At 26.6% G+C, this 13,227-nt stretch overlaps 3 pseudogenes; all 3 read right to left on the minus strand.

The window, feature by feature from the left end:
• Window positions 1–557: 557 nt before the first annotated feature.
• On the minus strand, window positions 558–648 carry LOC124910901 (annotated as a pseudogene).
• Window positions 649–922: 274 nt separating this feature from the next.
• LOC124910932 lies at window positions 923–1,066 on the minus strand (annotated as a pseudogene).
• An 11,941-nt stretch (window positions 1,067–13,007) lies between these two features.
• On the minus strand, window positions 13,008–13,098 carry LOC124910900 (annotated as a pseudogene).
• Window positions 13,099–13,227: the final 129 nt, after the last annotated feature.

Genomic DNA, 13,227 nt, shown 5'->3' on the forward strand with positions numbered 1-13,227 from the left:
ACACACATCGTATTGAGTCAAAAACTTTTCGAATGAAAAGTTTGAAAGCAATACGAGGTGATATAGCTATCTTACAATATCATTTCAAAAGACCTTCCTTAAGAAGAATGTTATACAAAAATGAATTAAGCCACTAAATAAGAAATAATAAGTTTAAAACACTATCAAAGATTTTTTTTAAATAATTTTATAAATGATATTACAAGACGATATGAGACAAAAAAAAACCTGCATTTTTTTGGTATAGAAATCTTCGGAATCAAATTAGGACAATACCGTTTTAATTAGGACAAATAAAAATAAATATAAAAAAGAAATATTACAACAAATAACTCTAATATTATCACTTAAATATCATAAAAGAGCAGTTCTAGGGATTTGCTAGTTACATTAAGAAATAGCAATTGATTTCTCCATTCAAAACTAGGTATATCCTGCACGACTAAAAAGCTCAAATTATTTAATCAATGGAAGATATAAAGAAAATTGCAACAGTAGTATAAAATTTATAAAATATAACAAGTGATTGAAAAGCGATCAAATAGTCTAATACTAAGAAATTTTTTGTTGTTGTTTAACTCAAAACCCGTCTAAAATCAAGAGTAGAAGCTGATATGAGTTATTTAGACTCCATATCCACTATTTTCATAATGATTAAGTGTATAGTTAAACTCAATACACAAATATTACAGCATAAATGTCTCAAATAAATTCATTACCATTATTTGATTGCAGATTTACTAAAGAGGTTCTACCTGAAAACAGGGTCTTAGATAAAGAATTTATAATGCAAATTATAGAAAACAAGTATTTTACTCCTGCAAGTTTCCATACAAAAATCAAGAGCTACATAAATTAAATCAACTAAACAATCTATACTCATCAAGAGATTCAACAATTGTTATTTGTGCTTCATTGAGTAGATAGTAGCTATTAATTTGATACAAAATTAGTCATTATCAAAAAACTAAATCTGAACAATTAACAACAATCGATCTAGCACAATTATTGGAGCTTACATCAACAATTATAACTCTTCCAGAGAAGCCCAGGAGATATCATGCAGATATATCAATTGACCATAAAGGAAATCATAAAAATAGATCAACAAAAGGATGAAAAATCACAAGTTACCTATGGACATAGAAATTCTATGAACAAAAGCTTCAAGGAAGGGAGGAAATTTAAATTTTTAGTAGGAAAGAGACTTATGTTGATTGTGTTCATAGAAACCACCTACTAAAACTAAATAATTTAAAATGAATTTATAAGAGGAGGATTCTATAAGACACTTGAGTTGATTGAGTTCTTAAGTTCTAGGTATATTATGACTGTGGGTAGACATTGGGTCAAAATTTAAAAGGATCCAATTTGACAAAGCTAAAACAAATTGATTTTAAAGAATGGTGTTGCAGGCAGCATAGTCTTTGTTTAAATTTACATGGAAAGCTGGTGACAAAGGACTGGATTAACAAATTCAAGAAACAGAAATGTAAATTTCAATGTTAATATGAAATGTATTTTAACAAATAACAAAAACAGCCTCAGTAAAATTCAGTAATAGCCTTTCTTGATAATTCTTCCCAAACCTGTCATTCAAGCCAATGAATATATCTAATAACAGATCACTTTGATCAGATTGCATTTAAGGCAAATAATATATGTCAAGCCCCCACCTTCATGCGAGTGAGTCAACACGATTTCTTTGGTTTAAGGGGAGAACTTCATCTCCTCCAATAGCTTATTCTTTGCATCTAGTTGAATTCATAGGTAAACCAGACATTCTTGTTTATCTAGTTGTTGATGTTCATCATCAAACTAAGAATTACCAAAATCAGCAAGAATCTTCAAAATCCATAAACAAAGAAAATACTCCTATATATGATATTGCATCAACAACTTTGTATCTTTTCTTTAGAAAGAGTTACATGGAGAACAATACTATTTCTTATTAGAGTCTCCCCTCCCTTCCTATTAGACTTTTTCCTCCCTTCTTCACCTTTTCCATCATCTATTTCATCCTCCTTACGTAGCCATCCCGTTGATGCTCTTTCTCATCATAAGACAATTTTTTGGCTTATAAACTGAAACATTTATTAAAGGAGATGATTTTCTTACAGATTTAAACTCTTTAACCTCTCCTCCATGATTGCTTGGACACTTTTCAATTTTAGAATTAAAAGAGATACACTCAATGTTCACCTGAGAACACAATGATGAAACCCTATCTTGGTGAACAATAGTTGCATCGTTCGTCTCCCTTTAAGTATTTCCTATTTTAGATCTAACTGGACTATTAGACCCTGAAAATGGTCGATAAAGTGCAGAAGGGTATTCTCAACTTATATATTGCAAATGCTTTCATTAACTAGGTTAAAATTAAACCTTTGTTTTCTTCTCTCCACGCATTGCTTGGTCCAACATTCCTTTGTTCCCTCTAAGAGCAACCTTCTTTGTCGGCTTATTGCTGCTAATTGTAGTACATTGTTGTTCCTAGAAACCAAGTAAAAGAATTAAGAAGAGAGATTGTGAACAACAATGGAGAGATTATAATGTATGATGAACATGAAAATCAATTGAGAGATTCTAATGTATGCTTGTTTCTAATATCAATCTCGGATATCTAATTTGTATCAATAAATACAAAATGCATATTTTTCAGAATAAATTTTTACATAATATATTTTAAACCTTTTATATTCATACATGATGTTTTCTCTTCAAATCAACAGATGAACATGACAATACAAGGCTCATCAATAGTAATTGAATTATTTACTGCTGTTTATACCTTCCGTCGTTGCTTGATGAACTTTCTTTGCAACTTTTTCTTGTAGTGCCTTGGTATAACCCTAAACAAGTAGCAACAACTTAAGAAATAGATGTTCTATGATTCAAATTTCAATCAATCTCATCGAAAATCAAGATTTGAAAAGAGAATAAACGAATTTTTGTAACACGTCGTCTTACTGTATACCCTTGCCGCCAGTTCAAGTTTGAACTCTTTCGCGATCGCAATCTCTCTAGTTGTCGCGTTATTATTAGGTCTAAGCAAACACGCATCGAATACATGATAAAAAATTATCAAAGCATTTTGTAGAGGACGAGTATACAATGAAAAAGATGAAGGCCAAATAATAAAAGTCAAATATGAACTGAAGAGAAGACTCCTTGGTCTCACTTCTCTGTATACAGAGTAGACTACTAGACGGTAATGAAATTAGAAGGTGAAAGGTTTCACTAAATAATTATTTCACTAAATAATTATTTAGGTTTTCAACTGTAATTGCAATGGTATTGTATTATCCACTATTTTTTCAACGGCAAATATTTATATATTACTTTTTTCTAGATAATTTATTAATTTAATTAGTGAGAATAGAATTAAAAGGAGAAGTTTCACTAAATAATATTATTTTAGGTTTCGATGTAAATTCCGATGAATTTTTTGACGGTTAAATATTTATATATTATATATAAATTAATTTTTATAGAAAATTAATTTACAGTTAATTATGTATATAAAAAATAATTTAAAATAATTATATTTTATTTGTTTAAAAAGATTGAATCTAAATTCAAAATATTATTTATTAAAAATTAAATTATTCTAATATATATAAATATATTTTTATTTTTTTTTTAATTTATGAAATTCACTTTTCAAAATTTCCAAAATATTAGGTTTATTAAAAGTTTATGTAAACTTTTTTATATATATATATATTAAATTTTATAAAATGAAAAATAAAATAATTTTTTATTGTATAAAATAATCTATTCATTGTCTTAAAAATTATGATGAAACAAAATGCACTAAAAAATGTCAAAAATATCGTCTAAATTAATGTTGAAAATTTGTCACGAATTTTCCCTATTAGATATTTTCTATAGGTTTTATGACTAGCTAAAAAAACATAATATCTTTGTTTATTTGCGACAAAATTTTCTTCATTCTTTTATATTTACGACGATTATGTTTTTCGTGGATTAAATCGTTGCAATATTTGTCGCATATTCTTGACGTTTACCATACGTCAATAATTATTTGTCGCTAATTCAAATTTTTTTTGTAGTGACAATTATCAGGTTTCACACTGAAATAGTCGAGTTAAGAAACTCGAAAAACACTCACAAAGATAAGGAAATACTTTTTGAATTCTAGAGTGAGAAAATAATAAAATGATATATATAGTTGGAAATTAAACCATAAAAATGAATCCAACGGTTATTAATTCATCATCCAACGACTGACATTTCTTGCCTCTTCATTTTTCATCTTCACATAGTTTCAACTGCTAATGATAAGTCACAACAATTGATTGCATTAATAAACTCATAATCAATACATATATAATAATGCTTAATATCAAAATTTTGATGTATAGTATATACCTCTCCATAACACCCCGTTTCAACTAGGTAAAATGGTAAGCTATCAATTCTTGTAGATCTTCACTCTATTTTGATCTGTTTTGGATCTCAGTATTATAAAAAAATCATTCTAACATTTTTCTTTCTTAGTTATCTGGACACTAGGTTTTGGACTGGTTTGCTTGGATGGTGACAATGACCAAGAATCACGCTCTTTTCCTTCCTGGTGGTGTGGAAGGGTTGTAGAGGAAGAGAAGGTCTCACAGAGGCGGAAGCTCTCAACATCCCAATGAAGCCAAACCCTTTTCGCCTTTATTCATTCTGTATACATGTCCAAACGCCAGGGTTTTGGATGGGTCGACTTGGAGGTGACGATGATAAAGAGAAGAAAATAATTATTAAAAAACTAAAACATAATATATCACAATACCGTGGGAGGTTAGAAAGAATATTAGCATCAGATGAACTAACGAGGAATGTTGGAATTTATAAGGTCACTAGTATAATAAATAATTGTGCAAATGTCATATTTTATATAAGCCAAAATAATGTGATCTAATGTGAAATTAAGTTTATGGCTTATGGGTGTATTTGTCATGAATATAAAATGAGGATATCTAAGTGACATTTCTAATTTTATGAAGGGCTAAATTAGAAATGACCTAACTATAATAACTAACTTGATGTTGGTTATATGTAACGGTAATTCCCCATTTGAAGTACGGGTAATTCTCCTTTGCATCCCTATCAACATAATGAGAAATCTATTGACGTACTCATCAAATGAAAGAACCATTCCATAAGGAAAGTTCAAGGAAAGAGATTAAAGAATCATTCAATCCATGAAGATTCATGATTCATCAAATTAAGGTACGTTTCCGCATCATTCAGATTTTAATTTTTCACAAATTAAATTAGGATCTAATTAGGATAATTCTAACAAGGAAAACATCATGTTCTTGGTGAAGAACCAAGTTCTAAAGTCAATCGAATGAAGCTTGTTTATCATAAGATTACATAATTTGTTGGTGAAATGAAAGTGATAAAATATATTCATTCTGTATACATGTTCAGATGCCAGGATTTTAGACGGGTCAGCTTGGAGGTGATGGTGACCAAGAGTCGCGTTCTTCTCCTTCCAAACTGCGATTTCTATTTCACGGCGGTGTGGAAGGGATGAAGAGAAGGTCTTGGAATGGCGGAAGCTCTCGACATCCAACCTAAAGGGGAATAAATTTTTGTTGATTAGGATTATAAGATACAAATGTGTATTTCAATGTCCGAAATGGTTCACGCCTAGATTGACAAAATTACTTGCTGGATTACTCCTCATTACTGAAACAAGAATGAAAAAAGTGGTTTAAGAAGGATTTCAATTACGTAAAATTCTACACGGAGGACAATAAATTGCGTACTGTGTGAAAAACAAATTAGTTGATATTTGAATCAAATTCAAAACTTCAGAGAGAGCTACTGTTGATATTTGAAACATCAATCATCCTTCATTCCCTAATTCAAATAAAACCTTAAAAGAAGTGGATTGGAAGCTTAGGAAAGCCACTAATCTTAAACATTTTTGGTATCATATCATTCTCAAGTAGATTAGATCTGTCTAGTTTGACCGAAGAGTGGGAATTGTTTGAAGTTTTTGATAGGCACAGAGATATTCGAGATAACCCCTAAATTGAGTGTGGTGGAAGCCTGACTCACTCAAGTAAGACAAACCCTTTTCTCAGGCTATATAGTATGATGATGTAAGAGCGTATAGTCAAGTTAGCACCATAGATAACCACTAAAATAACTGACAGTGTTGATGTTGCATTTAACCGCTAGAGAATAGACCAACTATAGGAAAACAACATTAAAAGACAAATATTGGAAGTACTTAACCCTTTTGGATTACAGAGACAAAACCCACATGAGAAAACTTACATCTTATTTAAGTCCAAGCTTTAATGCCTCTTCAACTTTCTCTAAGGAGGCGAGATCTCAAATTTTTACCGTACAAATGATTTAACAATACACAAGGCCCCAAATGAAACCTAATGAGGAGAATCATTTAGTTAATAACATGCTTTATTCATAAAGATACATATTGAGTTTAGACATACTTTGTTTGCATATTTCAAATTGTATATAAGAATCATTTTTGAGTTCTTTTAGTTGATATTTTAGAATTCTCTAAATGTTTTAAAAGTTCCATTAATTGTTGTTTGCATGTGTATTTCCATATAACTATTGAGGATTATGCAATGAGGTTAGGACGCATATCTTCTAAATTGATGGTAAAAAAAATTCATAACTACCGTGTTGATTTATATATCTCATTGTTAACGAAATCAATCATTTTCAATTAAACTTGTAAGAAACAACAAAATGATTACCTCAGTGAGTTGCCAAAATGATATTATGGGCATAATCATTGGTATGGTAGACTTGAAAGATGGAGTGAAAACAAACATTTTATTGAAAAAATAAGATATATTTAGATATATACTTGGATAGGATTGTAATGAGTTTATTAAAGTTTTTTAGGTGCAGACAATAATTATATAAAATATGTGGACCAATATGTAGTAGAGGTTCAAAGGAAATGACAAGATTAAGTCTCCAAATTCTTTAAATGTAATATTAGGATTGTAGCATATTTTATTTTAGAACATATATCTTATTTTTATGTTAATATTATTATTATAACTAGGAAGATTCTCGTGCGATGCATACGGATAAAAATATATTGTTACAACGTTCCGCGTTCATCAAATTTGGTGTTGAATTTAAAATATAAAATGTTATTAGTCTAGTTGGTTAAAAAGTCTTACTTGTTTTTGTTAGTTTGCGATTTCGAACCACACCAATAGCATTTTTTATTTTATTTTTAACCGTTTAAGTTTATGGGCGGGTAAACCCACAATTCGACCCAAATATTTATTTACTCTCACATATATATCCAAATTAACCACAGCTCTCGACCCGGCAATCCGGACACTTTCAAAATTAAGCATCATCATATATATATATTAGTTAGTTAAAAAGTTGAACTTATATTGTTACAACGTTCCGCGTTCATCAAATTTGGTGTTGAAATTAAAATTTAAAATGTTATTAGCCTAGTTGGTTAAAGAGTAGTACTTGTTTTGTTAGGTTGCGAGTTCGAATCATACCTATAGCATTTTTAATTTTATTTTTAACCGTTTTAAGTTTATGGGCGGTTGAACCCACAATTCGACCCAAGTATCAATTTACTCTCACATATATATCCAAATTAACCACAACTCTCGACCCGGCAATTCGGACACTTTTAAAATTAAGCATCATTATATATAGATAGATTAGTTAGTTAAAAAGTTGAACTTATATTGTTAAAACGTTCCGCGTTCATCAAATTTGGTGTTGAATTTAAAATATAAAATGTTATTAACCTAGTTGGTTAAAGAGTTGCACTTCTTTTGTTAGGTTGTGAGTTTGAACCATACCTATAGCATTTTTTATTTTATTTTTAACCGTTTTAAGTTTATGGGCGGGTGAACCCACAATCCGACCCAAGTATCCATTTACTCTCACATATATATCCAAATTAACCATAGCTCTCGACCCGGCAATCCGGACACTTTCAAATTTTAGCATCATTATATATATATATAGATTAGTTAGTTAAAAAGTTGAATTTATATTGTTACAACGTTCTGCGTTCATCAAATTTGGTCTTGAATTTAAAATATAAAATATTATTAGCCTAGTTGGTTAAAGAGTTGTATTTGTTTTGTTAGGTTGCGAGTTTGAACCATACCTATAACATTTTTAATTTTATTTTTAACCGTTTTAAGTTTATGGGTGGGTCAACCCACAATCCGACCCCAAGTATCCATTTACTCTCACATATATATCCAAATTAACCATAGCTCTCGACCCGATAATTCGGACACTTTCAAAATTAAGCATCATTATATATAGAGAGATTAGTTAGTTAAAAAGTTAAACTTATATTGTTACAACGTTCCGCGTTCATCAAATTTGGTGTTGAATTTAAAATATAAAATGTTATTAGTCTAGTTGGTTAAAGAGTTGTACTTGTTTTGTTATGTTGTGAGTTCGAACCATATCTATAGTATTTTTCATTTTATTTTTAACCGTTTTAAATTTATGGGCGGGTCAACCCATAATCCGACCCAAATATCTATTTACTCTCATATATATATCCAAATTAACCACAGCTCTCGACCCGGCAATCCGGACACTTTCAAAATTAAGCATCATTATATATATATATATAGATTAAGTTCTTATTGTTAGTCTTAATGTAGTGATTTGATTGATATTATGAGTATGTAGTGATGACATATTTTATTTAAAGATGGAGATATATTTTAATATATCATTTAATGTATTTGGACTAGACTGTAATATTAAGGAAGATTTTGAGGTGCTTATTAAATACGTTGAACAAACTATGAAAAAAAAAAGTTTTAAAAGAGGGTAAGATTAATTCTCTTTAAGGGTAATATTAGGATTAGAACATATTTTATATTATACTACATATATTTTATTTCTAAGTTAATACTATTATTATAATTAACTTCAAGATTGTAGTATATTTTATATTATAGAACATATATTTTATTTTTAAGTTAATACTATTAGGCCATTTAGTATGGGGTATAAAAAGTATAACTCTATTGGTATAGTATAAACTATACCAATAGTGTTTTTATGTTGTTTGTTAGGATTTTACTATTAGTATAAATTTATACCTCTATATAATTTATACCACATATTTGATATGAAATTATAACTAATAAATTTAGCTAGACCACTTTTAAAAGTAGTGATACAGTGAACATGATGAATTTTATGGTAGACCTGAAAGAAAGATACAAAAGATACAATGATTACAAATATTCATTAAAAAGATAGAATATATTTAAATATATCTTCATAATGTACCTGGACTAGTTTGTAACGAGCTTATGAAAGATTATTAGGTTGTAAACAATATTTTTTTTGAAATACTTGAACTTAAAGGATGACAAGATTAATTTGGCAAATGTAATATTAAGAATGTAGCATATTTATATTATAGAACATATATCTTATTTTCAATTTAGTATTAATCTGCATTTGTATGGATAAAAATATAAATAATATATTATTTATGTATAAATATTTTGGAGAAAAATAATATTATTCAAATTTAATTAATTTTGAATTATATTTATTTTTATAAAAAATAAATTTAATGTTAATATATATTAAATATCTAAAGTTATAAAAATTTATTAATATGAGTTTGAAATTTAAGATGGCATATGTGAATCCTTACATAAATGTGTGTGTGAATTTGTGGTTGATGGGGAAAGCTAAAAGTAAGAGTACGATGACATATTTGAGTCCCTACGTAAATGCATGTGTGAATTTGCAGTGATCCGGTGACAGGGAAGGTCAAATGTAAGGGTAAGATCACTACAAATTACTCATCGAATGGAGGTCTATAATGAGATATTAATTAAAGAATGCTTAAAGTAAGGTCTGAATATTAGTAAGTCAAAGTTTATTTTGGTGAAATATTAGTTGTTTTTAAATGAAACTTTTAAATATATTTTATATAGTGTTAGTTACGAGATTAATAATATGATAGGTCGATTGGGAATGTTAAAAGTAATGGTAAGATTGGTACAAAATGCTCGCCTAATGAGAGATCAATTGAATGCTTAAAACAATATTACAATATTAATAAGTTAGAAATTTATTTTGGTAGAATATTAGTTGTTTTTAAATTAAAAATTAAACTATATTGTTATTTAACCATTATCAATATTATCTTTGAAAGATAAAATATAATAGTATATGTGAGTCAGAATTTGAGGGATGAAAAAATTATGTGACAGGGAAGGTCAAATGTAAAGGTAAGATCACTACAAATTACTCATCGAATAAAGGTTTATAATGAGAGATTAATTATAGAATGCTTAAAGTGAGGTCTGAATATTAGTAAGTCAAAGTTTATTTTGGTGAAATATTAGTTGTTTTTAAATGAAAATTTTAAATATATTTTATATAGTGTTAGTTACGAGATTAGTAATATGAGAGGTCGATTGAGAATGTTAAAAGTAAGGGTAAGATTGGTACACAAATGCTCGAAGTGAAGCCTAATGAGATATCAATTGAATGCTTAAAACAATATTACAATATTAATAAGTTAAAAATTTATTTTAATAGAATATTAGTTGTTTTTAAATTAAAAATTAAACTATATTGTTATTTAACCATTATACATATTATCTTTGAAAGATAAAATATAATAGTATATGCGAGTCAGAATTTAAGGGATGAAAAAATTATGTTTTGAATCGAGAGAGTAATTGTTAGTCACGAAATTAATAATACGAAAAGTCAATTGGAAAATGCCAAAAATAAGAGAATAAGACCGATACAAAATGCTTGAAATGAAGTCTAATGAGAGAAAATTAAAGATTGTTTAAAACTTTAAAGTGAGATTACAAACAAGTCAAAGTTTATTTTAATGTAATATTAGTTTTTTTTAAATTAAAAATTTAACTATATTTTTTTACCATATTATAACTATTATTTTTTTATATAATGATAAGATATTTTATAATAAAAAATTATTAATTAACTAACATATTAATTAACCCGGATATTAATAATGACGAGGTTAAAATTACAAAATCAAATAAATATTTATTTTTTTACTATTTTTTTCTAAAAATAAAAAATTTATATTTTTTTTTATTTAATATATTTATATATAAATAATATTTTATTTATATCGATGCTAGTTTTTTTAATAACGCTTTCTAAAATCCAAGTAAAACAATACATTGGTGTCTGGTTACCAATTTGAATAAACTTTTCAAATATTAGGCAAAATCATGTGCACATAATTCATAAATGAAAAAAATAGAGAGAAAATTGTTATTTTAATTTTACAAAAATAATAAATCAATTAAGAAAGAAATCTGAAAAAAATTGTGATAGTTAATGCCTAATATGATATAGAGACTAACCACCCATGCCGCACACAGTAACCAATCCACAATAATAATCAGATAATAACGTTAAAATAAATCTACTTAAAATATTACAGTAGATAAGTCATTAATTTTGTAACATCGATAGTGGTTTAAACTTGATGATTTATTTGAAATTTAAATAATTTTATTTTTCATTTAATTTTCCTTCTATTATAGTTTTATAGTATTATATATTTTTATAAAAAAAATATTATTTACTTTAAAAAATATATATTAATATATTTTAATTAAAATTAATCATTATTATTTCTAAATATATATATATTAAATTATCTATTCATTATTAATTTAAATACAATTTTGAATTTGTACATTTATATCTCAACATTACTTGTATTTATAATTAACAAACTAAATTTAATTCAGTTATATATATATATATATATATATATATATATATATATATATATATATATATAATAATTAAATTTTAATTAGTGCACTCGTAACATATACTCTTTTCTTTTTCCTTTTATTTTTAATAAAAAAAACATTACATAAATAATCCATTTAATTAAATAAAATTATTTATTAATAAAATTGATAAATTATTTATTAATTTTATTTATATTTAAATCTTGTCAGACTAACCACACGCTCACACAGTAACCGTTCCACAATAATAATCAGTTAGTAACGTTACAATAAATCTACATACCTAAATTTCTTCTAATAGGTCAATAATTTTGTAACATTGCCCATTGCCCGTGACTTAAACTTGTTGATTTATTTGAAATTTAAATAATTTTATTTTTCATTTAATTTTCCTTATATTATGGTCTTATAGTATTATATATTTTTATAAAAAAATATTATTTAATTTAAAAAATATATATTAATATATTTTAATTAAAATTAATCATTATCACTTTTAAAAATTTATATTAAATTTTCTATTAATTATTAATTTAAATACAATTTTGAATTTGTCCATTTATATATCTACATTATTCATTATTCTTTATATTGTTTCTATTTATAATTATGAAGACTAAATTTAATTAAATTATATATATATAATTAATAATTAAATTTTAATTATAACCAAATTGACTCAACATATATTCTTTTCTTTTTCTTTTTCTTTTTAATAAAAAAACTTTATATATACTCCATTTAATTAAATAAAATTATTTGTTAATAAAATTGATAAATTATTTATTAATTTTATTTGTATTTAAATTTATTAGACTAACCACTCAGGCACACAGTAACCCCGATCCACACTAATAATCAGTGGTTTAAACTTATTGATTTATTTGAAATTTAAATAATTTTATTTTGTAACACTGTAAAAATAAGGAACTTGAAAACCCAAATAAAAATAAATATAAAAAAGAAATATTACAACAAATAACTCTAATATTATCACTTAAATATCATAAAAGAGCAGTTCTAGGGATTTGCTAGTTACATTAAGAAATAGCAATTGATTTCTCCATTCAAAACTAGGTATATCCTGCACAACTAAAAAGCTCAAATTATTTAATCAATAGAAGATATAAAGAAAATTGCAACAGTAGTATAAAATTTATAAAATATAACAAGTGATTGAAAAGCGATCAATTAGTCTAATACTAAAAATTTTGTGCTGTTGTTTAACTCCAAACCCGTCTAATATCGAGAGTAGAAGCTGATATGAGTTATTCAGACTCCATATCCACTATTTTCATAATCATTAAGTGTATAGTTAAACTCAATTCACAAATATTACAACAAAAATGTCTCAAATAAATTCATTACCATCATTTGATTGCAGATTTACTAAAGAGGTTCTACCTGAAAAACAGGGTCTTAGATC

The sequence above is a fragment of the Impatiens glandulifera genome, chromosome 7 (genome assembly GCF_907164915.1).
Source record: "Impatiens glandulifera chromosome 7, dImpGla2.1, whole genome shotgun sequence".
Taxonomy (NCBI): domain Eukaryota; kingdom Viridiplantae; phylum Streptophyta; class Magnoliopsida; order Ericales; family Balsaminaceae; genus Impatiens; species Impatiens glandulifera.